Source organism: Carcharodon carcharias, chromosome 10 (genome assembly GCF_017639515.1).
Source record: "Carcharodon carcharias isolate sCarCar2 chromosome 10, sCarCar2.pri, whole genome shotgun sequence".
Lineage (NCBI taxonomy): Eukaryota > Metazoa > Chordata > Chondrichthyes > Lamniformes > Lamnidae > Carcharodon > Carcharodon carcharias.
The window spans coordinates 126,781,557-126,808,954 of record NC_054476.1 but is presented as its reverse complement, the minus strand read 5'-3'; the positions used below and the strand labels follow the sequence as shown (position 1 = coordinate 126,808,954).

General features: G+C 44.7%; 1 pseudogene; it reads right to left on the bottom strand.

Annotated features, from left to right (window-relative positions):
• The window catches only part of LOC121282874, a 96,905-nt pseudogene that overhangs the window by 65,378 nt on the left and 4,129 nt on the right, over window positions 1–27,398 (bottom strand).

Below are 27,398 nucleotides of genomic sequence, written 5' to 3'. Positions count from 1 at the left end.
CCCTCTTTGTGAGGTGCGGTGGTCTCCTCCTCCCATCTCTGGGAGAAAGGTGTCCCTCCTGGTAGCCACCTCTTCCAGGAGCAGGGCAAGGCACTCATCCGAAAAGCAGGGAGCCGAGTGCCCACTCGACCTGTCCTCCCACCTGCCGTCTCCGGCCACACTTGACTCCATAACTTTACTGTTGAAAATGCAGAAAATACGTTCTTCCGTGTCAGCCTTCAAGGGGCTGCCTGGGCCATTTTTAAACTGGCTGCTGGGTAGCCACTGGACCTGGCAGTCGACAGGCCCCCGTCCCTCCCTATCCCTGCCTGCCCTTTCCTGACCACTGGGGAGCTGTGTTTCACGCTGCCAGTGTGAAATTGTGGTCGTGGGCCGATTGCAGGCATCAGCCCGTTTCCCAGCTGATCCCAGGCCCACCGATCGCACCCGCCCACCGACCTGAAAATTCTGCCCATGGATTAATAATCAACATAGTTTTTTTCAGGGAAAGTCATGTCTTACTAACTTATTTGATTTTTTTTGAGGAAATAACAGGGAGGATTGATGGGGGTATTGCAGTGGATATTGTCTACATGGATTTTGGTAAAGCATTTGACAAGTTCCCACATGGCAGACTGGTCAGAAAAGCAAAAGTCCATGGAACACATGGAAATGTGACGAACTGGATCAAAAATTGGCTGTGACAGGAAACAAAGGGTAATGGCTCAAGGATGTTTTTGTGAATGGAAAGCAGTTTCCAGTGGCGTTCCACAGGGATCAACGTTGGGGCCCTTGCTGTTTGTTGTATATATTGAGGACTTAAATGTGGGAGGCATGATTGGAAACTTTGCAGATGATACATAAACCAGCCTTGTAGTTGATAGTGAAGAGGATAGCTGTGGGCTCCAGAATTATATCAATGGTTTGGTTGAGTGGGCGGTGAGGTGGCAAATGGAGTTCAATTTGGAGAAGTGTGAGCTCATGCATTTTGGGAGGGCAAACAAAGCAAGGGAATACTCAATAAATGGGAGGATATTGAAAGGGATAGAAGAAGTGAGAGACCTCAGAATGCATGTCCACAGGCCCCTGAAGGTGGCAGGACAGGTAGATAAGGTGGTAAAGAAAGAATATGGAATGCTTTCCTGAATTTGATGAGGTATAGAATACAAAAGCAGGGATGTGATGCTAGAAATGTATAAAATGCTGGTTAGGCCACAGCCAAATTTTGTGTGCAATTCTGGTCACCACATTACAGGAAGGACATAATTGCTATGGAGAGAGTGCAAGGAGATTTACAAGAATGTTGTCATGGCTTGAAAATTGCAGCTGTGAGGAAAGATTGGATAGGTTAAGGTTGTTTTCCTTGGAACTGAGGAGGCTGAGGGGTGACCTGATTGAGGTGTACAAGGTTATGAGGGGCCTAGTTAGAGTAGACAAGGATTCCCTGCTTCCTCTAGCAGAGAGGTCAATTACCAGGGGGCACAGGTTTAAGGTGATTGGTAGAAGGATTAGAGGGTATATTAGGAAAATGTTTTTCACCCAGAAAGTGGTGGGCATCCAGAATTTGCTGCCTGCATTGGTGGTTGAGGCAGATGCCCTCAACTCATTTAAAAGGTGCCTGGATCTGCACCTTAAATATTATAACTCGCAAGGTTATGGACTGGATGCTTGAAGGTGGGATTAGAATGGGTGGCTAGTTTTTTCAGCTGGCGCAGGCAAGAAGGGCTGAATGGCTTCTTTCTGTGCTGTAACTTTTCTATGGTTCTATGGTTCCATAACCTCCAGTTATTGATTCTCTCACCAGAGAGAATAGTCTTTTCTCTCCTATCAATTCTATTAAAACCTCTCATGATCTTTAAAATCTCAATTCCATCACCCCTTAATCTTTTCTGTTTCAAGGAGAACAGTCCTAATTTTTCCAGTCTCTCCTGACAACTAAAATCCTTCATCCTGGTAAGGTAAACTTCCCCTGACCCCTTTTAAGGCCTTTTACATCTTTCCTGCAGTGTGATGCCCACAATACTCCAGCTGAGGCCTAACCAGTGATTTATAAAATAGTAGCATGATGCCTTTGATTCTTTTTCTATACTTTTATAAATACAAGTAACCTATATACTTTTTTTGAACCACCCTAACAACTTGCCCTGCCACCTTTAAAAATTTTGTATAAGCAGACATCATGGTCTCTTTGATCATCCACATATTTTCTGCTTAATCACAAAACAATTGTGTTACCAGAATTAAGTGGGAGTTTCCTAGTCTTCAGGCTAAATGTGACAACACTCTGGTATACAGTTAAGTAATTATGGTAAACTTTGCGTTACCAAGAACACTGTCAGTTGGAATTCTCCAGTAACCGGAATTTCTGACATCTCAATTTTTTTTTAAAAGCCAATCTTTCAATGTTCAGATAATGTATTAATTTTACAAAAGCTAATAATAATAACAGTAGATTGGGAATCTGCAAAGTTGTCCTTAGATCTTACATTGAAATTATTAAATTATTGGGTCACTTTTGCTTACTGTACCTGAGCAAAGGTATACCACACTTTGCTTTGTGCCCAGAGTAATGTAGTTTCCCATTAACTGGCATTTTTGATTAGGTGGTGCCACCCATCTCTGAACATGTCAGATAAGAAAGATTTTATGATATTGAGAAGGAAGCAGCAATAAAACTTATAAACCACCTTGAGCTGCTAGTGAAGCTCCTAAAATAGCTTGGGAAATAAGATTAGTTAATTATTCTCGTTAATTATGTGTGTTGCTGAGAAGGAACTATTTAAACAGCCTAGCAACAACAATGCCTTCTGTTTCGATTCTGTCAGAGAAAGCACACAACTTGAGGGATGCTTACACTGCCTAGAAACCTATTCTTCTTACCTGGAATTAATGTAAGGGGTAGCATCAACAACAGTCAGCCTTCACGGTCTTAGATATGGGTTACTTCTATTTAACTCATAAAAATTGAGGAAACTGTTGATTGACTGCATGACTGAGCAGTCAAGCCAAGTTTCTGCGATGGGGGAGAGAGGTCTTTAATCCACAGGGGAGCAGGAAGCCCTGTGACAGATGCTGTGAGACAGTGGGAGGAGATAGGCATTACAGTCAAGAGCAGCAGTGCAGTGAGGTTAGATGTTGTAAGAAATCGCTGTCTAATAATCTTATAAGATCTTCAGAAATTTATTGACTATTACAGGATTATGTCTCTCTTGTGAAGAAAGCTTCCATAGCAGCTTGCTAGCTGACAAACACCAAGACAGGTTGGTAAGAGCTAGAAGAGGAGTCATACGGACTCAAAAAGTTAACTCTGTTTTTCTCTCCACAGATGCTGTTAGACCTGCTGAGGTTTTCCAGCATTTTCTGTTTTTTTTTCAGATTTCCAGCATCCGCAGTATTTTGCTTTTACCATGGGACAGGTTATCTCTGTCAAGGACATGTCTTTATCACAGCGCCTGAAACAAGACATTCTTAACCTTGGTAAGATTGGATCTCACGACCTATCCATAAAGAAACTGTCTGTGTAAAGATTAGACAGACTCTCAAGGGGGAAAGAACGCACTTCAGATAGAAAAGAGTTCTTTGAAGTGACCCATGCATTGTCTAACACTTTGTCTAGCTTCGGAAGACTGAGAACATAACTGCCATCTCCTGCTACGGAAGTCAGCTTCATCCAACTGTTTGTCTGATCTGGGACCAGTAAACCATTCAGAGGAGACTGACACTGTCAGCCACGGAGATCAGCATCCACCCAACCCAAGATATGTAAATCATTCTCACCTTTTAAACGTAATATGTCTTTTCTGCCTATTTAGCTCATGGATCATATCCAAACTGTTGGTTCTTAATAAACTGCTTTAAAATCACTTATAATCTTGACCCCCTTATTGGGTAGTCTGTAACATCTGGCTCAAAGTCTTGGGATGTTCAGAACCTTTGGCCTGAATAATATGCTCCGAAAACAGGAACGAAACGTGCACGGGTCAAATTATTATTAGGCGCAAAGATGTTGGGTCATGTTCCCAGCATCATCATACTGGTCTGGGAAAATATGGTTAGCGGGTGGGTCTGGAAATCGGGAACCTGCCCATGCTATGCATATTGAAGGTAATAAGCTAGTTTGCTCATTAAAAAGGCAATCGACTGCTCTATAATATGTGCAGAATGGAATAAATCGCTTTCAGAGTGGGATTTATGCCAGCCGTGTTTCCTGTTTTTACATCAGACATGGGGCAGAATCTTCGGCTCGGCGAGGGGGGTGGGGCCCGCTCGCCGAGGCGTAAACAACGCGGGGTGATGTCGGGCGTGCGTCCTGATGTCACCAAACGTCATTTAAATTTTCAGTTTGGCGGGTGTGCTGCCAACTCGGCTGCGCGCCCACCGAACTGTCAAAGGCCTATTAAGGCCATTTAACTAACAACTAAAATAATTAACGGAGCTGCTCGTCCAACCTTAAGGTTGGCTAGCAGGCGAAGCGCCCAGGAGGCCTATGCATTTTTCATGGAACCTCATCCACGGGCGGGATTCATGAATGATTTTAAATTTTTTCCAAAAATTTTATTGAAATGAATGCACATGACCCAGCTCATGTGACAGTTTCACGAGGGGACTCGTCATAAAATTTTTTTCAACACTTTATTGAACTGTTAAAACTTAAAACTAATCTCCCTGAGGCACCTCTCCAACTCAGTGAAACCCCCTCCCCCCCAACCCCACACAGGGAGCGCTCAGCGCTTCCAGATGTGCATCACGCTGTGTGGGCCTTATTTGGCCCGCCCACGTAAAATGGTGGTGCGCACCTGATCAGGAGAGCTGACTGGGTCCCTGCCCACCTGCGCCCACCCTCGCACAACCCTCCCAATGGGGGAAAATTCTACCCATGATGTAATTATGGGTTGTCCAAGGGCAGAGTTAAATCTCGGCTGCTCAGTGTTGTTTGGCCGCTGGAACTGCTTTGTGAAAGAAATAAATGTATACTAACTTAAATTCATGATTTAAGAACCTGAGACCTCATGCAGACAGGTCCAGTTCTGCATTGTGCTGCCAAAGAGGCCAGAGTGGCCCTTTAAATTATCAGCTCTGACCTTGAACCGGGTCATGGCCAATGAATTCCAACATGGATTGGGCGGGATACTCTCAGTCTGCGGCCCGGAACCCACCCAACACTTTTAATTACCCCAATTGACACTTTAATCAGTGTCTTTGTGTGACGAGCTCAGAAGCCTGAATGTTGGCTGTGTTGCCTGCCCGCTGGTGAACATTATTTAGCCCTTTATTTTTCCTGATGGAAGGATTAACCTGTAGAACAGGATATCAGAGAAGGTGGTGAAAACTGTTGCTTTAAAGTCTTTTAGAAAGGCATTAGATGGAGCAGAAAATAACTACAACATAAGGAAGTTAACTGTTAATTCATTTGTGTGATAATTAGTAATTCCGAGATTGCCTATCAGTCATGAGGGTTTGGAGAGAATATAGAAACAAAACTGCAACTGCTGAGCTACAACTATTGAATTGGTCAGGGGTTTCAGTTCTTTATGCCTCTCACTGGAAGCTTGAGGAAAACAAGATTAATGTATGGGGATGAAACAAGCCAAGGGTAGGGATCACCATGTGTGACCTAGAGGCCTTTTTCTCATCTTAGATACAGAAACATAAACAATCTGCGTTTTCTTACATTAACTTAGTTCAGCTTAGTTTAGATTAAAGTGTTTGGAAAGTGTTCGGAAGGTAGTGAACAATGAAACTATACCAATTGATCTGTCCAAGCGCTCAGGTCTAACTTCGGAACCTGTCCACAATGGACATAGTTTTTTGGGAACGGTTGAAATACAAATATATCCTTAGGAAGGAATTCAATCTTGGTGTTGTCATAGATGATACTAGCCAGAGAAATCTGACCAAGAGCCTGGTGCTGTTCATCAGTAAAGACATCTTGCTGCTCCCACCAGAATCTAGAGAGCAAACAAATGCAATCAGCAGACAATGGTAAACTGGGTGCACCATAAATTAGGCCTTTCAAACATTATTCCACGTGATAACCTTTTGCTCATAAAATAATTCACAATAAAGACTGATAAAATGCTAGTTCGATGAAAACAAGCCATTGGATTGTACATATTAGCAATCATTACTGATTTAGCTTCCATTTTTCATGCAAGTATGACATTTCTGCATTTTCTCCACAGCTTTTATGGTTTTCCTGAACCTGTTGTTTCATTCAGGAATAAGAATCAGGGTATTTCTAACATATTGAATAATTTCAACCATACAGAAATTTGTGTCATGGTAGGTTTGCACACTACATCATAGTTTGGGGAGCTGGATTCAGTTCTAGCCAAGACAAATGAGATAAGCATCTTCACTGAATAAGGTTGCTAATTTGTGTGAAATTTTGACCAGCTTTATGGTTTGGACTTGCAACCACCAGAAAATGATTTGCGCTTTGTTTAATTTATTGCATATTATACTATTACCTTCATAAGAGAATGAAGTGCATACAGCATCAGTAGCCATACGCAAACTACAATTACTACAATATGCAATTTTTCAGAATATGAAAGAAAACTGCAACACGGATGTGATATTTGAGTTTAACGTTTATGCTTTTTTGTAAAAGGAAGTGCCATAAAAAACCTGCAAGTAGGGCGTGCTAAGTCCCAGATGTATTGCCCTCTGGTGTAGAAAAAGAATAGAAGGTACCTTCTGGTTTTACACAGGAAGCTGGGGGCTGAGAAGTGGATAGGTGTGTGTATGATTTATTCTAAATTGTTAAGAAGTGACAAAACACTTCAAATGGCGACAAGGATGGGATTATCATTATTAGAGGCTTTTGACCCAGCTACCATTGACTTTGTAGTGAACGAATTTGCTGTGTCCAGATTTGAAAGGAAAGACTGGTTCAAGGCAGCTTGATCACGATAGGCCACATGACACAAATAAACCAGCTCATGAGTTTAATCTGCATCAGTCTGTTTGGGTCCAAAATTACTGTGAGACACCAAAGTGGCTCCTGGAAGAATCAGCAAGCGTCGAGGAACACTGACCTATGATGTTGAATCTTCCTGTGGAACCTGGAAGAGAAGCAGATCAGATTAGAGAAGCCAAATCCAAGGAACCAAATTTCCAGAGATCTCCAGTCACAGTGGAAGATTTCTGGGAAACATCTGCTCCAGTTGGTGAAACCCAGCTTGATTCAACTGACAAACCTGTAGCACCTGTAGCTGCAACTGTTAAACCTGAACAGAAACCAGTGAAACAGTAGAACCTTCCATTTCTAAGGAAACAAACTGAAATACCTAAGCCAACACTCTTCTCTAGACCAAAGTGAATCTGCAAACCACCTGACTGATTTGTTCCTGGCTAAAGGGAAAGGAGATGTGATGTTTGTGTTTAACGCCTATGCTTTTTTGTAAAAGGACATTTTAGTTAAAATGAAGTGCTATATAAATACCTGCCAGTAGGGTGTGCTATGTCCTGGATGTATTGCTCTCTGGTGTAAAAAAAGAATAAAAGGTACCTTCTGGTTTTACACAGGAAGCTAGGGCTCAGAAGCAGATAGGTGTGCGTGAGATTTAGTCTAAATTGTTAAGAAGTGACAAAACACTTCAACAGGAAGCTATGCATGGTCCTGATGTTAATGCAGCTGGTAAGTTAAGAATGAGGATCCAGGAGCAACCATGCGGGCATAGAGAAAGGGATGAAATTATAGCCATGAGACTTCATGAGGTCTGGAGTTGATGTTGAAGACTCCCAAGGCAACTCCCTCCCGACTGTATACCACTGTGCCATCACCTCTGCTGGGTCTGTCCTGCTGGTGGGACAGGACATACCCAGGGATGGTGATGGTGGTGTCTGGGACATTGTCTGTAAGATATGGTTCCGGGAGGATGACTATTTCAGGTTGTTCCTTGATTATTCTGTGATACAGCTCTCCAAATTTTGGCACTAGCCCCCATATGTTAGTAAGGAGGACTTTGCAGGGTGACAGAGCGGAGATTGCTGCTGTTGTTTGCGGTGCCTAGGTTGGTGCCGGTCTCATTCTTTTTTGTGACTTTGTAGCAGTTTGATACAACTGAGTGGCTTGCTAGGCCATTTAAGAGTCAACCACATTACTGTGCGTCTGGAGTCACATGTAGGTCAGACCAGGTAAGAACAACAGATTTCCTTCACTAAAAGGCATTCGTGAACCAGATGGGTTTTTACAACAATTGGTCACATGGTCATCATTAGACTTTTAATTCCAGATTTTTATTTATGCCGTGGCAGGATTCAAGCCCAGGTCCCCAGAGCATTACCCTGGGTCTCTGGGTTACTAGTCCAGCGATATTACCACTACATCATTGCTTCCCCTATGATGTCGGGAAATGTAAGTTGACCTTTTCTGGAAAGTTACTATGTAGATTGCACTGCTGACATGTAGCTCATGGAATTTCACACCCAGGGGTGTCAAGGTCCACTTCAAAAAGGGACTCTTGAACAGAAGGCATTAGAAATGCAAAGTGATGGACTTAAATCAACTGTAATTCTGTCTCTCTCTCTCTCTTTTTTATTTCCATTTCCTGGCCACAGCCAGTGGAACTCAGATTTTTGACATTATAACATCTCACCAGATCCAACTCTCCTGATCTGGGGTAAAATAAACTCACCTAAATACTCTGAGCTGTGATGAATCTGTTCTTAGTGAAGCTCAGTGGAGAAATTATCATTTTGCCCACAAGCATCATGAGTGTATTTTTGATAATAATTACCTGCCTCCATCTCTCAGGTCCTTGAATTGCTTTCCTATCAGACAGGCAAACAAGGGGCCCACCCTACCACCTGTTACAAAGGGTTCAATGATTCCTCCCATCCACAAGTCAATGTTTTCTGGAGTTCCATACAGTTTGAGGAGTTGATCTGCCAATGCTGGGTTTTTGAGCAGTTTGCTGAGTTCCTCCTTATTTTGAGGTGCATAAAGACCACTGAACCTTCTCCAGGCGTTGTATCCTGTGAGATGTTTGGAAATGAAGAAAAGGGAGTGTTAGTTTATATACATGGTGGAAATGGAAACCCACCAATTGCCAAGTGAAACTGTAATGAAGCAGAACCTCAGGATCAGAATTTGGTTCTAGCAGAATTTAAAAATCATGGTCATGTAATCTATTTGACATGAAATCATACTTTGTGAATTTTACAAATACACACATAGGAGGAAAAGATAGGATGAGCTGTAACGAAATAATTGGGAACTTTGAAAACTTGGATTGATAGAAGGATGCCAATGAGTTGGGTGCAATGTTGGAAAGCTGCCTTTAGACTCAAAAGGTCCCTCTTAGTTAAAAGGGCTGTTGTTCTATTATGCAATACACAATACACCAATACAATAACATACCAAAGCAATAATACACCAGCATAATGGTGCATAAAAGGCAGCATATAGCTTTGTACCCATTGTGGTCAGTTTCTGAATCTCAGCCTACAATAATTTCTTGTACTTAAAATATCCCTTGGTATAATAAAACATCTCAATGATTTTTACAGAGGTATAGAAAGAAACTGTATGGCAAGCAGAGTGAGGGAATTTCTATAGATATGGCTCTTGGGGCGAAAGGGATCAAAGGATATGGGGAGAAAGCTGGAGCAAGCTATTGAGTTGGATGATCAGCCATGATCATGATGAATGGCGGAGCAGGGTCAAAGGGCCAAATGGCCTACTCCTGCTCCTGCTCCTAGTTTCTGTGTTTCTATGTAAGGGAGTTTGCCAAGACACAAAAAAGGAAGGTTTGTGGTGGTGAGGATAGGGATGGGGGGGGATGGTAGGGTGATGATAGGTGTTGAGGTTAAAGACTCTTCCGCTGAAGGAGGAATGGAGAAAAAGTGGATACAGAGGAGAGCAGTGTTAAATGAGTAGAGGACCTGAACAGGAACCTAGGGCTGCAAGCGATTACAGAATCACAAAGAGGCAATTCCATGAGTTCAACTCCTACAACACTCAAGAAGCTTGACACCATCCAGGGCAAAGCAGTCTGCTTGATTGCCACCACATTCACAAACATTCACTCCCTCCACCACCGACACACAGTAGCAGCAGTGTGTACCATCTACAAGATGCACCATAGGAATTCACCAACACTCCTTAGACAGCACCTTCCAAACCCACATCCACTGCCATCTAGAAGGACAAGGGCAGCAGGTAGATGGGAAAACCACCACTTGGAAATTCCCATCCAAGTCACTTGCCATCCTGACTTGGAAATATATCACCGTTCCTTCACTGTTGCTGGGTCAAAATCTTGGAACTCCCTTCCTAACAACATTGTGGGTCTACCTACACCACATGGACTGCAGTGGTTCAAGAAGGCAGCTCACCACCACCTTCTCAAGGGCAATTAGGGATGGACAATAAATGACAGCCCAACAATGAAATCCACATCCCATGAATGAATTTTAAAAAATCTCCGGGCATACCTTTAGGGTACGATCCCCCAGACATAGAACGTTTTTTGTCAAAAATTAGTTGAAAAAAAATCAGGGTCTAGATTTTTTGCCAATTTGGAAACTTTCTGGTTCAGAAACCCAGCTTCAATGGGAAACTGACAGATTTTGGTGGGGGTGAGTTTGGGGCCAGGAATGGAGGCGGGTTAGATGAAATGGGGGATGTTTCAGACACTCACGGCTGCCATCACTGAGGCTGCTGGCTGTCCTGAGGGAGAGAGTTTGTATCAAAACCTTCCGCTGCACTGCAGGGCATTGAGATGTCATAGGGGAGATGGAGGCCTGGCACCCAAGTGGGAGGAGGAGGAAGGTTCTCTTCCTGGAGGGTGGCAAGGAGGAGGCCATCTTGTCATGCAGCAGGTGCACCTCTCCACTGAGAATCATCTCCTTCTGCCGCTAATTCCTTCTTCTCTCTTACGTTCTGCTTTCGCACTTGCCCCGATGAGCTGTCCTCTTCCGGGACCTCAGCATCCTCAAGGTCTACACTTCTATGGAGGGCCATGTTATGGAGAATGCAGCAGATCACCACAATGACTGAGAACTTTGTAGGAAGGTATTACAGGGCACCACCTGGCTAGTCCCCAGTGACCGCTGAGCATGAGTTGTGAATCTGATGTGTTATCCAGCCTTGAGGAGGATATCATTCACCTGGGAGATGCAATGGTATGCAACCACCTGTGAAATACTGCAGATGTCTGTGACTGCCTGGAGAATTACAGTTTCCTTCGGTACTGGTTCTCAGTCTTGTCCAGGTATCCTGGCCTCTGCCTGTAGATCCTGTGCTCAGGGCAGTGTCTCCTTCTCCTTTGTGCCTCTTGCCTCTCTCCTCTGGCCTTCTGATGCCCAGGGTTCTGTGCTCCTGTGCAGGCTGCTGTTTCTCATCTCCAATGGCCTCAATTTCTGAAGTTGCAGCACCCATTTCAAGCTGCCGCCTTCTGAGTATTCAGATGAGGTCCAAACAGCTTTGCCCACTGCTTCCAACCTCATATGATGCCAGGAGGGTGACAATCCCCTGCACTAGCAAAGTTCTTCATGCTGGCTCCTCTCCTGACCTGTGATGGGCAGCTGCAGCTTTTACTTCAGAGGGGTGAGCCCATTAACCTATGATCAGAATTAACACTTACTTTATAAAATGTTTCTGGCCTCCATGACTTGTCCCTGATGAAGTTCATGCGGAAAAGGCAGGAAATTGGTACTAAGTTAAAATGCTCAGAGAGCTGGTGCAGACACGATGGGCCGAATGGCCCTCTTCTACACTGTAACAATTTTGTGGTTCTGTGATTCTCACTTGCATTCAGCTGGTCTGAGACAGACAGCTGCTGAATGCTGGCTGCTTCCAGGAAAATCCAAAAAGTTTCCAGGAGTAGGCTTTTAACAACTCCTTAACAATGTTAGTTTACCTGTTTAGAAATGTGGGCGAATTCACAGGCCTGTGTTGCCCCCGCCCCTGCCCTCATGAAGATTGGTGACATTAGAAATGGAGGCAGGCCTTCGGGATGCATGATGTCACTGCCATTTCTCCTGGCTGCCCACCTCTGTTCTGATCCAATTTGAGCACGAAGATTGGAATAGTGCAGAGGATGGATCAAAGATGAAAGTTGACTCCCTGCCAATGATCTACGTTTACATAAGGAAGAGAAGGGGGCCAAAGTGAAAGTCATCAGGGACACCTGAGGTAATCATGTAGCCCTAAACCTTGCCACCTCTTTTCCTCTCTTTGCTTCTTTAATACACTCCTCAAAACCTATCTCTTTGACCAAGCTTTTCATCATCTACCATAATACTGCCTTATGTGGCTCAGTATCATATATTGCTTTATAATGCTCCAGTGAAGCACTGTGAGAGGTTGGTAGTGTGATGGGTAAGGAGATGTCATGTGAAGATGCATTCAATGAACTTGACCACTCACATGAGATTATTGTGACTTCTTGTGGCACTGCTGCCTGGTCCTTGGGTCCAGACCATAAGAATTGATTTTCCAGGCCACCTACTACCATTCCCTTCTTAGGGTGGTCCTTGAAGGCTCCTTAGCCCACCACAGAACGATGGCAACTCTATCAATATGCCCCCGGCACCATGGAAACTTGTCCCTGCAATAGTGTTGCATTCTCTGCCTTTTAAATTCCAGCAACATTATTCACTGCAGCTTCCCTTTAAAAAAAATAGGTTGCCTTCAAGACTGAGTGCTGGCAGCAACACATGATCCCTGTACAACACAGTTCGGTCCCCTGCTGAGCACAGAGGCAGCCACAATGTGAAGAGGATGCCAGCAGCCAGGAACCAACTCGGCCCCATTCCCATTAAGGTAAATGAGGTGGGAGCACTGAGTTTGCGAGCTGCCCATCTCTAACAAAATCATCATGGGCAGGTCATGAATTGTGACTCCTACAACCAAAAAAATGGGGAAAATAAATATTTAGTTCTTTGCAAATAGCCAAAATAAATAACTTATGGAGCGGCAATTAATGAATGCAGAGTGAAACACTCTAGCTGGATTGGTGAGAAGGCTGCACAGAATATATAAGGGCCGGGCCATCCAGTTGCTGCTGCTTCTTAAGGCCATATGATGAAGAAGGCAGCAAACGTCTATGATATGGGAGACTTTTAGATGCTCAATGACCTTTCTACAGAATACTTAAGAGTGTTCTTTACAATGGTCCTCATGAAGTCATGGGCACGTTGTATCGGATGAGCTAGAGAATCTCCTCTGAGTACCGGAACAATTTGCGGGAGTAAAAAGAGTGGAATGTACTATTTAAGGCCCCCAGCTGAAAAATGTCCCAAAACAAACTACAGCCTGCATTCTCCTCCCAAAACAATGAGTGTCCCTTAAGCTCCACACGATCTTATGCTTATGGTTCCATGTAAATGTATTAATGTGGCATAGTCAGTTGCTCTAATTAATTGATGTCTTTAAAAATGTGGCTTGAAGGCTACAGTAGAGTTTCCCTGTGGTAAATATGACAAGAAGGAGACTATGGTCTTTAATGCATTTTGCAACGTCTAGTCAAAACTTCTGTTGCTTCCTCTGTTCGTTACTGCTTAGCATTTGACACATGGATTTCTTGATTGGAATGTTTTTTATTTTTGTGTTATGCAGAGGAGGAGAAGGACATGGAAGAGCTCAAATTAGAAATGTCAGCAAAGGTATCTCTTCCCTACATGTAGATACTCAATCACTGGGGTCTGCAGAGAAAATAAGGTTTACTTTGGCAAAGCTACAGCATAAGGAAAGTGCACAAGAGGGAGAGAAAGTGCCAGATGCCAGAGCTTTCAATAAATAAAGTTTAACTCACCAAAGAGTCATTCCCACCCGCCTGCTCTGCACACCTTCTCCAACTCCAGAAACCTTCCCCGCCCCCACTGCCTCCTGCCGCCTCGTACTCTGACAACGTCTGTTGTTTTCCAAGACTTCTGCAAAGATCTCCTATAAGACAAAGATCTGCATTTCCTCTAATTCATCTCCCAAAAGCTGAAAAGCCACCCAGAAACAAACTCGCATCTCTGAGCCCAACACGCTCTCCTCTCTTGAAGCAACACATTCACCAGGAAGTGACAACAAAACTAATTCCCCCTTTCTATAAGTAATTCGAAACACTGACTACATTTTGTGTCAGCTACCTGGTTTCCCCACTTCCTATTCAACTATTCCTATGAAGTGTTTTCTGAGAAAGATAAGTTTGTATGGTGGACAGCTGGCTTGGTTCTACTGGACTATTGTAGATCTGAGGGTACTTTTGGCTCCAGCAGCCTTTTGTATTGTGGTGGCAAGCAGTACGAGCTGAAACACACCTGAAACTTGCTCTGTGAAGGCATTGGAGGATGTCTTTAGGAAGCAGCATTGTGCCAATCTGCTCATAAGTCACTGGAGCAGGGCAGAGATTTGGTGATGCTACTAATTGGTGCCATCACAAATGGAGTAGCTCCAACCTGCTCTTTAAAGCAATATGGCATTTGTCTTATCAAAAGTATCCATCGAAGCAGTGGTATCTGCCATCCTGGGAATTACACATCTTCTTGGAAACTTTACCCGGTGCTCGATGCTGCAAGATATTGCTTTCCCCAGGATGCTCCGTAAGTTGAGATATCCTTCCTTTAATGTGTTGTAAATGTGAATTCTCTGCATTTTCACCTATTTACCATGCCTGAAAATCACCACCATTGTAAAGGTGGCCCACAGATGGTAAAAGTGATCAGGAAGGTGAAAGATGACATTGAAGTATGACTCGGCAATTCTGTTTTGAACAGGAGCCATTGTCACTGCTTTCAAACTGCAGTTTCTCAGCATTTAAGGATTCTTGGTGAAATTTGCTGAAAATTTAGAGGGACCTCTGCATATTGAAATAATAGATTTCCCTTTGAGATGAAGAGGATGATGAGGAAAAGGAAGAGAAAAGGACGGATGTTAACAGACTATGACAACCTACAAGCAAGTAACAGCTGATCTAGACATAGCTTCTTGACAGGATCTACTGACCATGGCCTATCTGAATTTTCCTATTGGCAGTATCTGGGAAGGCTGCCTGACATTAGATATGCCAACCATTGGAATCTGACTTGTAGCCTGTCTCCACCAGGGACACTGTCATGCCTGTGTTGAAGTTGACAATAGCATTGAACATGTATACATCTAGAGGGTTCCGGGAGACCTCTGGTGACATTAGTCATTTGAGTCAGTTAATAGTTTAGCACTGCGTTACAAAGATCATAACGAGTTTTGAATAGTATCAATGCAGCCTTCAAGGCTGAGATATCATTTGCCTTAAGGAAGCTGATGGAGGCGTTGGAAGGGGCCACGTTGATTCTGATACACATTACAGCAATATCTAAAACCACTTCTCACAGCCCGCTGGAACAGGTCACGAGCTCAGTGGGCCAGGTTAAGTCCAAGCTAAGTAGTCTCAGTTTTTAAGTCTGGAAGTACAAGAAAATGTGCTCTACAGAAGCACTGTGGATACAACTATGGAAGTAACAACTACTCTTAGATCCTCTTTCTGATGACATGAATGTTCTTTAATCTACTGGACTGCCCTGAGATCCTTGTGGATACCTCTGCCAAAGGCAGCTATTTCTGCCTTTACCCAGCTCCTCCAGCTCACTGGCGTTCTGTGATTTACTCAGTAACATCTCCATTGTCCCAGTGATGTCCTTGTGCTATGATGGTGTATCTGGGCCGGTGGTTGCTAAGATGTTATGATGGAACAGGTGAATCAGAGGAAGCATTCATCTGGAGATGCTAAGCTGTTTCGTTCTGTCAGTGTTTTGCCCCTACGAGTAACATCTTAGGGCGGTGGTCTTGGACTTGTGAATCAAAAGATGTGACTGATTCATAGCAGGAGGCCATTCAAGTTATCAGAATATCTGCTGACGGCAAAAACTCAGAATTGTGTAAAAACTCCTTCTCTTGCCAACGTGAACTTGACAATTCTTCTTGAGCTCCTCCATTTCCTACAGGCTCCCCAAAGCCTTTTAACTCCACTTCCCTCCCTCCCGGCAGTTAAGAGCAGGAATTTTGCTGAAATCCCTCCCTGCAAACCAGAGGACTCTCATCTAGGAGGATAGCAGCAGAATTAATTGGCAGCTCAAATAGCCAATCCCTGCCATGGAAATCTCAAGGCCGATCAGAGGTCAGTCACGTCTTTGGCTGCCTATTGAGCTAATCAAATATAGCCAACACAAAATTAGAGGGAAAATCATCACAGAAGAAAACTTTGCTGTGCATTATCCATTAGCTTGAAGTCCATGGTCCTGGCCTCATTGTATGTTCAACGAAGCCAGGCCCTCCGTGATGCGACTAATATTTTCAAACATACGATCACGCATGTCTTCCACCATAATCATATACTGCTTTGTCAGTTTGTTTGGAAAACTTATTAATCCCCAAAGAAGCAGATCAATTCCACCTAAACATAGTAAACCATCACCCCCTACTCCTCAACCCCCTCCTATGGCACAACCCCATGCCCACGCAAAAGATGCAACACCTGCCCCTTCACTTCCTCTCTCCTCACCGTCCAAGGACCCAAACACTCCTTTCAAGTGAAGCAGCATTTCACTTGCATTTCCCCCAACTTAGTCTACTGCATTCGTTGCTCCCAATGTGGTCTCCTCTACATTGGAGAGACCAAACGTAAACTGGGCGACCGCTTTGCAGAACACCTGCGGTCTGTCCGCAAGAATGACCCAAACCTCCCTGTCGCTTGCCATTTTAACACTCCACCCTGCTCTCTTGCCCACATGTCTGTCCTTGGCTTGCTGCATTGTTCCAGTGAAGCCCAACGCAAACTGGAGGAACAACACCTCATCTTCCGACTAGGGACTTTACAGCCTTCCGGACTGAATATTGAATTCAACAACTTTAGGTCGTGAGCTCCCTCCCCCATCCCCACCCCCTTTCTGTTTCCCCCTTCCTTTTTTTTCCAATAAATTATAAAGATTTTCCTTTTCCCACCTATTTCCATTATATAAAAAAAAAACCCCACTAGAGCTATACCTTGAGTGCCCTACCATCCATTCTTAATAAGCACATTCGTTTAGATAATATCACCAACTTTAACTTTAACACCTATGTGTTCTATTGTACTATTGTCGTTGACATCTTTTGATGATCTGCTTCTATCACTGCTTGTTTGTCCCTACAACCACACCCCCCCCTCCACCTCTCTGTCTCTCTATCTCTCTGCCCCCCACACACACACCTTAAACCAGCTTATATTTCAGCTCTTTCTTGGACTCGAACTCAAGTTCTGTCGAAGGGTCATGAGGACTCGAAACGTCAACTCTTTTCTTCTCCGCCGATGCGGCCAGACCTGCTGAGTTTTTCCAGGTAATTCTGTTTTTGTTTTGGATTTCCAGCATCCGCAGTTTTTTTGTTTTTATCTCTGTTTTTAATTGACTGCCACTGCTCTTCAAGAAATGCCTACCTCCTTGAAGAAGTTCTATTCCTCTCTGCGACAAGATTTCCGTATCTCTCTGTTGCCTTGTTCACCTTCATTGCTTTCCATTTCCCTCCTAGTGTTTGATAAGGTGTTTACTAAAACCCGCTTTCACAGCCATATCTCCTTTCTCAGTGACTGTCTCCGTCTCCGACTTACCCCACGTGGATTTCAACTGAAATTCCACCCCTCATGTTTCGAACCCACCGAGGATTACAGGTATCTCCGGGACATAAAACGTTTCTCGGACTGCTGTTCCCGTCACATTCTGAAATCCACACTCAGTGCCATGCGCCGCCATATGAATACACTCGACCTCTCCCTCCAGCAGCACCGCCGTACCCTTTTTCAAAGCTGTGCGTGCCCCCAGTTTCAATTTATCCTTCGGCTCATCCGACGCCTCAACAAGAAACTTTTTCTCTTTCTCTCAAGTGCTAAGGAATGCAAGCTCCAACAACTCATCAACACCAACACCCATCTAGGACCCTCCACCCCTGCCTGTCCCTCCGTCCCCACCCTTTCTTCCAATCCCAACCCCAGCCGTGTATTCACTATACCCCCTGACCTTCCCCTCTCCGATGCTGAACGTTCAGTGCTCAGTAAAGGACTTAGTTTCATACCCTTACGCCCTCACCTCAATGAATTTCGGGCTCGGCATGATACTGAACTCTTCTTCCGCCGCCTTCGTCTCCGAGCTCACTTCTTTGGGCAGGAGTCCTCTCCCAGTTCAACGGATCCTTTTACCCATCTCCAATATTCTCCCTCCACCTGGACCCCTCCCTCTGGATTCTTACCTTCTCTCGATATATTCATTGAGAACTCGCAGCGTGACATTAGTCGTCTCAATTTCTCTGCTCCTCTCACCCATTCTAACCTGTCTCTCTCTGAACTTACTGCACTCCATTCTCTCAGGTCCAACCCTGACATTGTCATCAAACCCGCTGACAAGGGTGGTGCTGTTGTTGTCTGGCGCACTGACCTCTACCTCGCGGAGGCTGAGCGTCAACTCGCAGACACTTCCTCCTACCTCTCCCTGGACCGTGACCCCACATCAAGCCACTGTTTCCGTGACTGTCACTGACCTCATCTCCTCTGGGGATCTCCCTCCCACAGCTTCCAACCTGATAGTCGCCCAACCTCGGACGGCCCGCTTCTATCTCCTACCCAAAATCCACAAACAGAACTGCCCCAGTAGACCGATCGTCCCAGCTTGCTCCTGCCCCACAGAACTCATTTCTCGTTATCTTGACTCCCTTCTCTCTCCCCTTGTCCAGTCCCTTCCCACCTACATCCGTGATTCCTCTGACACCTTACGTCACATCAACAATTTCCAGTTCCCTGGTCCCTACCGCTTCCTCTTCACCATGGACGTCCAATCCCTCTACACCTCCATCCCCCACCAGGATGGTCTGAGGGCCCTTAGTTTCTTCCTCGAACAGAGGCCCGAACAATCCCCATCCACCACTACTCTCCTCCGTCTGGCTGAACTTGTTCTCACGCTGAACAATTTCTCTTTCAACTCCTCTCACTTCCTCCAAATAAAAGGTGTGGCTATGGGTACCCGCATGGGCCCCAGCTATGCCTGTCTCTTTATGGGGTATATGGAACATTCCTTGTTGCAGTCCTACTCCGGCCCCCTTCCAAAACTCTTTCTCCGGTACATCGATGATTACTTCGGTGCCGCTTCATGCTCTCGTCAGGACTTGGAAAAATTTATTAATTTTGCTTCCCATCTCCACCCCTCCATCATTTTCACGTGGTCCATCTCTGACACTTCCCTTCCCTTCCTTGACCTCTCTGTCTCAATCTCTGGTGATAGACTGTCCACCAATATCCATTACAAACCCACCGACTCCCACAGCTATCTCGACTACAGCTCCTCACACCCCGCTTCCTGTAAGGACTCCATCCCATTCTCTCAGTTCCTTGGCCTCCGTCGCATCTGTTCCGATGATGCTACATTCAAAAACAGTTCCTCTGACATGTCCTCCTTCTTCCTTAACCGAGGTTTTCCACCCACGGTCGTTGACAGGGCCCTCAACCGTGTCCGCCCATCTCCCGCGCATCCGCCCTCACGCCTTCTCCTCCCTCCCAGAAACATGATAGGGTCCCCCTTGTCCTCACTTATCACCCCACCAGCCTCCGCATTCAAAGGATCATCCTCCGCCATTTCCGCCAACTCCAGCATGATGCCACCATCAAACACATCTTCCCTTCACCCCCCTTATCAGCATTCCGTAGGGATCGCTCCCTCCGGGACACCCTGGTCCACTCCTCCATCACCCCCTACTCCTCAACCCCCTCCTATGGTACAACCCCATGCCCACACAAAAGATGCAACACCTGCCCCTTCACTTCCTCTCTCCTCACCGTCCAAGGACCCAAACACTCCTTTCAAGTGAAGCAGCATTTCACTTGCATTTCCCCCAACTTAGTCTACTGCATTCGTTGCTCCCAATGTGGTCTCCTCTACATTGGAGAGACCAAACGTAAACTGGGCGACCGCTTTGCAGAACACCTGCGGTCTGTCCGCAAGAATGACCCAAACCTCCCTGTCGCTTGCCATTTTAACACTCCACCCTGCTCTCTTGCCCACATGTCTGTCCTTGACCTGCTGCATTGTTCCAGTGAAGCCCAACGCAAACTGGAGGAACAACACCTCATCTTCCGACTAGGGACTTTACAGCCTTCCGGACTGAATATTGAATTCAACAACTTTAGGTCGTGAGCTCCCTCCCCCATCCCTACCCCCTTTCTGTTTCCCCCTTCCTTTTTTTTCCAATAAATTATAAAGATTTTCCTTTTCCCACCTATTTCCATTATATAAAAAAAAAACCCCACTAGAGCTATACCTTGAGTGCCCTACCATCCATTCTTAATAAGCACATTCGTTTAGATAATATCACCAACTTTAACTTTAACACCTATGTGTTCTATTGTACTATTGTCGTTGACATCTTTTGATGATCTGCTTCTATCACTGCTTGTTTGTCCCTACAACCACACCCCCCACCCCCTCCACCTCTCTGTCTCTCTATCTCTATCTCTCCGCCCCCCACACACACACCTTAAACCAGCTTATATTTCAGCTCTTTCTTGGACTCGAACTCAAGTTCTGTCGAAGGGTCATGAGGACTCGAAACGTCAACTCTTTTCTTCTCCGCCGATGCTGCCAGACCTGCTGAGTTTTTCCAGGTAATTCTGTTTTTGTGTTAAAAAAAAAGCCCTTTACTGAAATTCTGTCCACTTTTTTAAGGCCATTAATTGGTCTCTGGGTGTTGTACATGGGGAATCATGGAGTTGTGGGGTAAGGTATATGAGGAGGAAATGGAGCAAAGCAGAGAGGTTTGAGGCCCATAAAAGGATTTTTAAAAATGAGAATGCTGAGATTAATATTTTAAGCATAGGGGAACCAAGAGCTAATATAAGTAAATGAGGACTGGAATTATGGTTGAATGGAAAAGGATGCAGGCAGCATGTGTTTGGATGACTTGAAGGTCATGGAGATTATGAACTCCACCCTCAGTTTAACTGCTAATGAAACCTTCAACCATATCTTTGTTACTCCAGATTTGACTATTTCAATGCTCTCCTGGCCAGCCTCCTATCTTCCACCCTTCATAAACTTCAGCGCATCCAAAACTCTACTTTCCATATCCTAACTTGACCTAAGTCCCATTCATCCATTACCACAGAGGGAAGCGGCAGGGACGGGTATGTTGCTTTGCTGAGTAGTGGGATTTCCAATGGTGCAGGTAGTCATCGACTCTATGGGTACCATATATTAATAGGGAGATGTACAAGAACAGTAAGTGGTACCACACCTTTAATGTGTAGTTTGTGTGTAATCATGCACAGAGCGTCATGTTGGTGAATGCCCACAATCCTGGCAGCAGCTTTCAGCTTGCATCACTCAGCCATTATCACCATATCCAAAGCACCATGACAAACAAGCGGCTGGCAGCCTGGGAACAAGGGCTTTACACTTCCCTCCACCATCCAACAGCGTACGTACAGTGAGAGCTATTCTGCCACCCGGAAATGTTGTGGAGCAAATCATCAGCATTCTGACTCAACTGTTCTGCTGCCTGGACAGCTTATTAATCCCAATAAGCAAATGGGGCAGGACAGTCCATCCAATTCCTCATGCGAGTCCCTGTAGAAGAAGTCAGCTGTGATCTCATTTTCTGGAGAGCTGGTACACGAAATACCCTCCCCACTCCCTTGCCTAGTTGCCCTGGTTGCAGGATGCTTCTGCCAGGTGTCTCACCATGTGACAATCCAACTCTTTATGAGCCTGTGAAATTCATGCAGTGCCAGTGTCTGAGCTGGTGTCTATGATTGTCAGATCGAGTGTGTGATTGCTCTCCCTATTCCTCCTGGATTTGCAGTGGCTGAAAACAAAAAAAGTAGAATGGGAGGGTTGGGGTGAGGGATGGGAGTGGGGGGAAAGCAGGAGGTCCTCGGTCACACTATCTACAGCTTTCACTTCATACCAGATATCAGGGTGAGGGTGAGGGAGTTCATAAGGCAGTAACCTAACCATTGCCCTCTATGGAAACAGTGATGCCAATGCCATGGGCTCATTGCAGCCAAGTCCATGATTCTGAGCATCATCTCTTCCATCAGGCTGAGCTGAGTGGATGGATTTGTGTAGGCCCCAAAGCAGAGCACAGAATATCAGCGATTGTGTTGTAATTTGTTTGGATGATGTGCCTGCCATAGCTGAATAGCTGGAAGGATGGGGAAGCAATGAGAGGTGGGGGTCAGGCTGTTATCATTGGATGGTGTGTGAGGTTTAGGTGGAGTATCTGCATATTATGCGTGAGACCTAAGTGCTAGTGAATTCTGCTGGATTGATGAGCGTGTGGTACATTGAATAGTGTGAGAGGATGATGGTTTAGTGGATATGAGATGTGATGTGAAGATGCATTCACTGACCTTAGCTACAAGCATGAGGTCATTAAACTTCTTTCGACATTGCTTAAATGCTCTTGGTGCCAGGTTCCAGGTATTGATTGCAGAGGGTTTACCTTGAATACCTCCTGGCCCCCTGTGGAAACATGGCCTCTCTTCTTCTGCCCAGTTTGGCTATTTGCTCCTATCTGTGAACCCGAGAGCTGGCTCCCTGGCCTGGTGCTCCATGCTTTTACTCAGATTTGCACCAATATCAATCTGCACCAGCCTTTTGTTATCCCATACAGCTTCCCTTTAGAAACCGACTGCATTTAAGAGCTGGAGAATAGCTGGAAGACATGCTAGCCTTATTTCAATGACTTCACTTTTACTAGCGCACAATGATACCACACTTCGTTAAATCCTTCCTTGATGTCAAGGGCAGTCACTCTCTCTTCAGCACTGGAATTCACTTGTTTTTTTCCACGTTTGGACCAAGGCTCTAATAAGATCTGGAGCTGAAGGGTCCTGGCAAAACCCAAACCGAGAATTGGTGAATGATTTGATAGCACTGCCAATGACATCACTTTGCTGATGATTGAGAGTAGACTGATTGGGTGGTAATTGGATGAATTGGATTTGTCCTCTTTTTTTTGTGGACATGTGATACTTGAGCAATTTGCTACATTTTTGGGTATATGCCAATGTTGTAGCTGTACTAGAACAGCTTGGCTAAGGACATGGCTAATTCTGGAACACAAATCTTCAGTTGGAATGTTGTCGGGACCCAGAGAATTCCTCCATGGCCTCACTCCTCCCAATCTCAGGAACCTCCTCCAGTCCTACAATTCTGAGTTCTTAACAATCCTCCAATTCTGGCCTGTTGCAGATCCCCAATTTTACTCAACCCAACATTGCTAGCTGTGCCTTCAGGTGCCTGGGCCCCAAGTTCTGGAGTTCTCTCTCTAAGTCTCTCCACCTTTCTACTTCACACTCCTCCTTTGTGGTGCTCCTTGAAATCTACCTCTATGACCAAGCAGCTGGCCAGCCATCCTAATATTTCATCATGTGACTTGACATTAAGGACATAATCGTCCTAGATTTACACTAAATGTGATAGAGGGCAGGAAAAAGGATGCTTTACCCGTTGGCAGCAATGGTGGATTTTCATGCCACATCATTCCAATCTCGTCTCATCAATCATGCATTCCCAGGAAACATGCCCATCACACCATCGCCTCTCCACTTCCTCACGCCAGGCACCATATTTAAAGTGCAGCCACATGTACACCTCTGCTTCCAGCCCAGGAGGGCACCGGTGAAGACATGGTCCCTAAAGCCAAGAAGAATGCAGCCACTCGATTCAGTGACACATCCCTGGGACACCTTCTGGACATCATTGGAGCCCACTGTAATGCCCTCTACCCCGCTCTGGCCACAAGATGCCCATCAGTGTCACTATTCCAGCTTGGGAGGTGGTGGCAGAGGGGCTCAGTGCCAACGCTGCACAGAAGAGGTTGGCCATCCAGTGCAGAAAGAGGATGAATGATCTCATCCGTGCTGCCCGAGTAGGGCAACCATCTCATCACTATAATCTCACACTCACAAGCCAATTACATTTCTCATTCACTGCCAGCTCAAGGGACATCACTACCCACTCTCTCACACACTCTCACATTTCCATCTGGTCTCTTCTCCTCTGGAGATTGCCTTCTCAGCCCTCACCCTCTTGTGTGTTCCCACACACATCCCAGGATACCCACTTTCCCTGGTAATGCCCTAGCCCTGCAAACTCTTCCCTTGCCTGAGGTCACTTCTCCCTCTTCCCCAAGTAAACCAAAGCCCTGCAGCTGTTGAAAAGCCACACCTGCCTTATGGCTGGCCTCGTAAGTAGACACCTGCCTGTGAGCCCCCATAAAATTGATGTGGTGCTGCCTGTGAAGCCTGGCGCCGATGATCGCAAGTACTGCCTGAAGCAAAGTAGACAAACAAGCCTCAAAGTCCCAAGCGAAGTGCAGATCACCAGGTGCACGTCTCTTATGTCCTGTTGAGAGAGAAAGTATGATAAGTGGGAAGGTGAGCAAAGATGAAACAAGTGGTGGAAAATGTATATTGGCACCAGTGCCTGGTTTTACCTCAACCGCCTCTGTAAGATCTCAGGAGCTCCTCCCGCACTGTGCAGCGGCTGTTCTTCAGGTGGTGGAGTTAGCACTGAGGATAGAAAGTGGTGTGGCCCTTTACATGAGTCCAGCATTTTAAAGGCTGAACCAGAACTGAATTTTTCTTCCTGTTAGTGGCAGTAAACCAATCAGGAGTGACAATACTGATCCAAACATGCTTTGCTTGCATAGTTAGGGTCCTATGAGGAAATCTTCATGGGCTAGCAACAGATTCCTGTGAATGGACATTGGACATCTTCCACCTGCTAATGAGAGGGGAATTAATCATTAATCCCCTTAAATCTCTTTCCATTTTTATAATCACTCATCCTTGGCAATTATTTGGTTGAATCTACACTGTGCTTTCTCCATTGCTTTTGTCCCCTTAGAGGAATACTGAAGTCCATACACACAGCCAGATTCAAACCATTCATCTTTAACAAAGCAACTTCCTGAAGTCTTGACAATTACTGATCATGTTCCGTAAGGTGGGTAATGCAAACTACAAACATCACATATTAACTGTGCAGAGGTGCACTATCACATGCATGGACGTGCACTCGCCACATGCATGTAGAAGTAAATGAGTACACACATGCAAACAGCTGAGTGAAGGTATTATTGTAGGCTTATGAGTGACATTTTTATCCACCTGGTGAACTGCTCCCATGATTTTCCTCACCTCCTAGTAGATTGTTTCTCCATTCCAGTGTGTCAGTTTCTTCACCTCTCTCACTAAGCGATTGTGTTTGCGTAGGAATAACATATGCATCACACTTACCCTGATATGCTCATTTGCATGATTGTCAACTTTGTGGTTAAAAGAGGTGATACATTCTAGAAACCTGAAATAACATTGAAAATGCTGAAAATATTCAGGAGGTTCACCAGCATCTGAGGTGACAAAATAGACGCTAAGGCTTAGCTGTAGAATCCCTCATCAGGACTGAAAACTGTGTAGTGAATGATTTTGTGGGACTGAAGAAAACAGAGGGAGGAGGCGAGAAAGAAAATCATAAGTCGAGAGTAATGGACGCTAACTTCTGCTACAAAGAGTTAATTGGCTTCGTGGTCTGAACAGATTGTTTGAAAACTGGAAACAGATGACAACCGATTCCAATTATAGATAGATCATCTCAATAAGGCAGCCAAAGTGTATTAATTGCATTAGCATGGGGAAAATACACAGAAAAATCAAACCTTCAGAGTGGAGAGGAATAAAGTGGAAGACAGATTGAAGAGACAGGTAGAGGAACTGATCGAGTGCTGGAGTAAGTGAGTCTGAAGGTGGTAAAAGGATGAGGTTTCAGTGATAGGAGAGCTGAGATAGGGGCAGGTACAAGCAATGCTGTGGAAGTAAGTAGTCTTTGGGTTGGAAAGGATGTGTGTCACAATACAAAAGGAAAAACTGTAAATATTTGAAAAGCTGTAATAAAACAAATAATGCAACAGTTCAGTCAGCACCTGAAAAGAGAAATGGCAGGTTCTGATATTTCAAATAAGTAGACAACAGCAGGCTCATATTGGGGTATGGGTGTGGTAGGGTTCTGTCCCTGAAACATGCCTTTTCTCTCGCTTGTTTACATTTCCAGCATTTTCTGCTTATGTCTAATTGGAGATTCCTTCCCTTAACTGAGTTAACAGTAAGCTGCTTTAAAGCATAGTCCTATGTTGAAATGCATTTAAAGCCTCTCTTACTGTCTGGTTAAGCTACTCCAAAGTTCAGTACATGGAGCAAAATTAGTTCTCATCTGCAACTTTGGCCAGTGTTTTATATGATCAATAACAAGTTATACGTTGTGCATTGAACAACAGAATTCTTTGTATATCAGGTGCACCATCCAAACTCACTGCCTAGTTTTTCTTACCAGCTGGGAAAGATGGAATTTCAGCGTGACCATCATCAGCTGTATGACAGTTATTTTGAACACAAGGGTTCACCGGCATGTTCAGAAGTGGTAAGTGTTCCAGTCCATTGTCCCTGAAAACATCATTCACAATTAAAAGGCCCACATCGTTTGTTCAGCCTCTCAGGTTGTTTGCCATTGCTTTGGTACTGCTATATAGCATGCTGGCATCGATGAAGGATGTTATATCATTTAACTGTTCATAAAGATCTCCAAATATTTTGGCCGCCTGGTGAGTGACACACGCAGGAGCAGAATGAAAGAAAGAAAAAAAGAAAGACATTCATTAGGGTCTATAATCCGATGATCATTTGACGGAACCTGTAAGTGAATTGGGTAGATAATGATAGGAATTATTACTCAGAATTTATTTAATTAATCAGGTTAACTCTCATTTTTAAATGCAATTATTGTTATTGTACTTTCCTATACAGAAATATGGCAACACTTTCATTATGATTTGAATCCCTCCTTTGTAGGTATCCTCTAATCACTTAGTTTCTGGACCTAATAACTTGAAACTCACGATTCTTAAGTTTTTCCTGCTAATTAATGTTTCTCATTCCTGATATTATCATACTGAACACATTACCTTCTACGTGTCTTTAATGTCCTTTCTATATGCTTTCTATAATCCACAGTCTGCAAGACAACTTTATAGGCCCAACTATATTCAGCTGCTTCTTCAACGATATGCTCTCCATCATAAGGTCAGAAGTGGGGCTGTGTACTGATGATTGCCGTGTTCAGCTCCATTTGCAATTTTTGAATTAATGAAGCAGTTCATGTCCCCATGCTAAACATCCATTGTTGAGTGCCCTCCATCAACATCCCTAATTAAATAAATGCCATGTCTACCAGGGCTGATCATAAGTTGAGTATTATACAGGGAGTGTCTCACTGCCTGACGTGCCAAAGCTTCTCATAACCTACAAGGCACAAGTCAGGGGTGTGATGGAATATTCTTCACATTTCAGGGTGCAGCACCAGCAACAGTCAAGGAGCTCAGCACTATCTTTGAAAAAGCATCCATTGATTGGCACCCCAGCCAC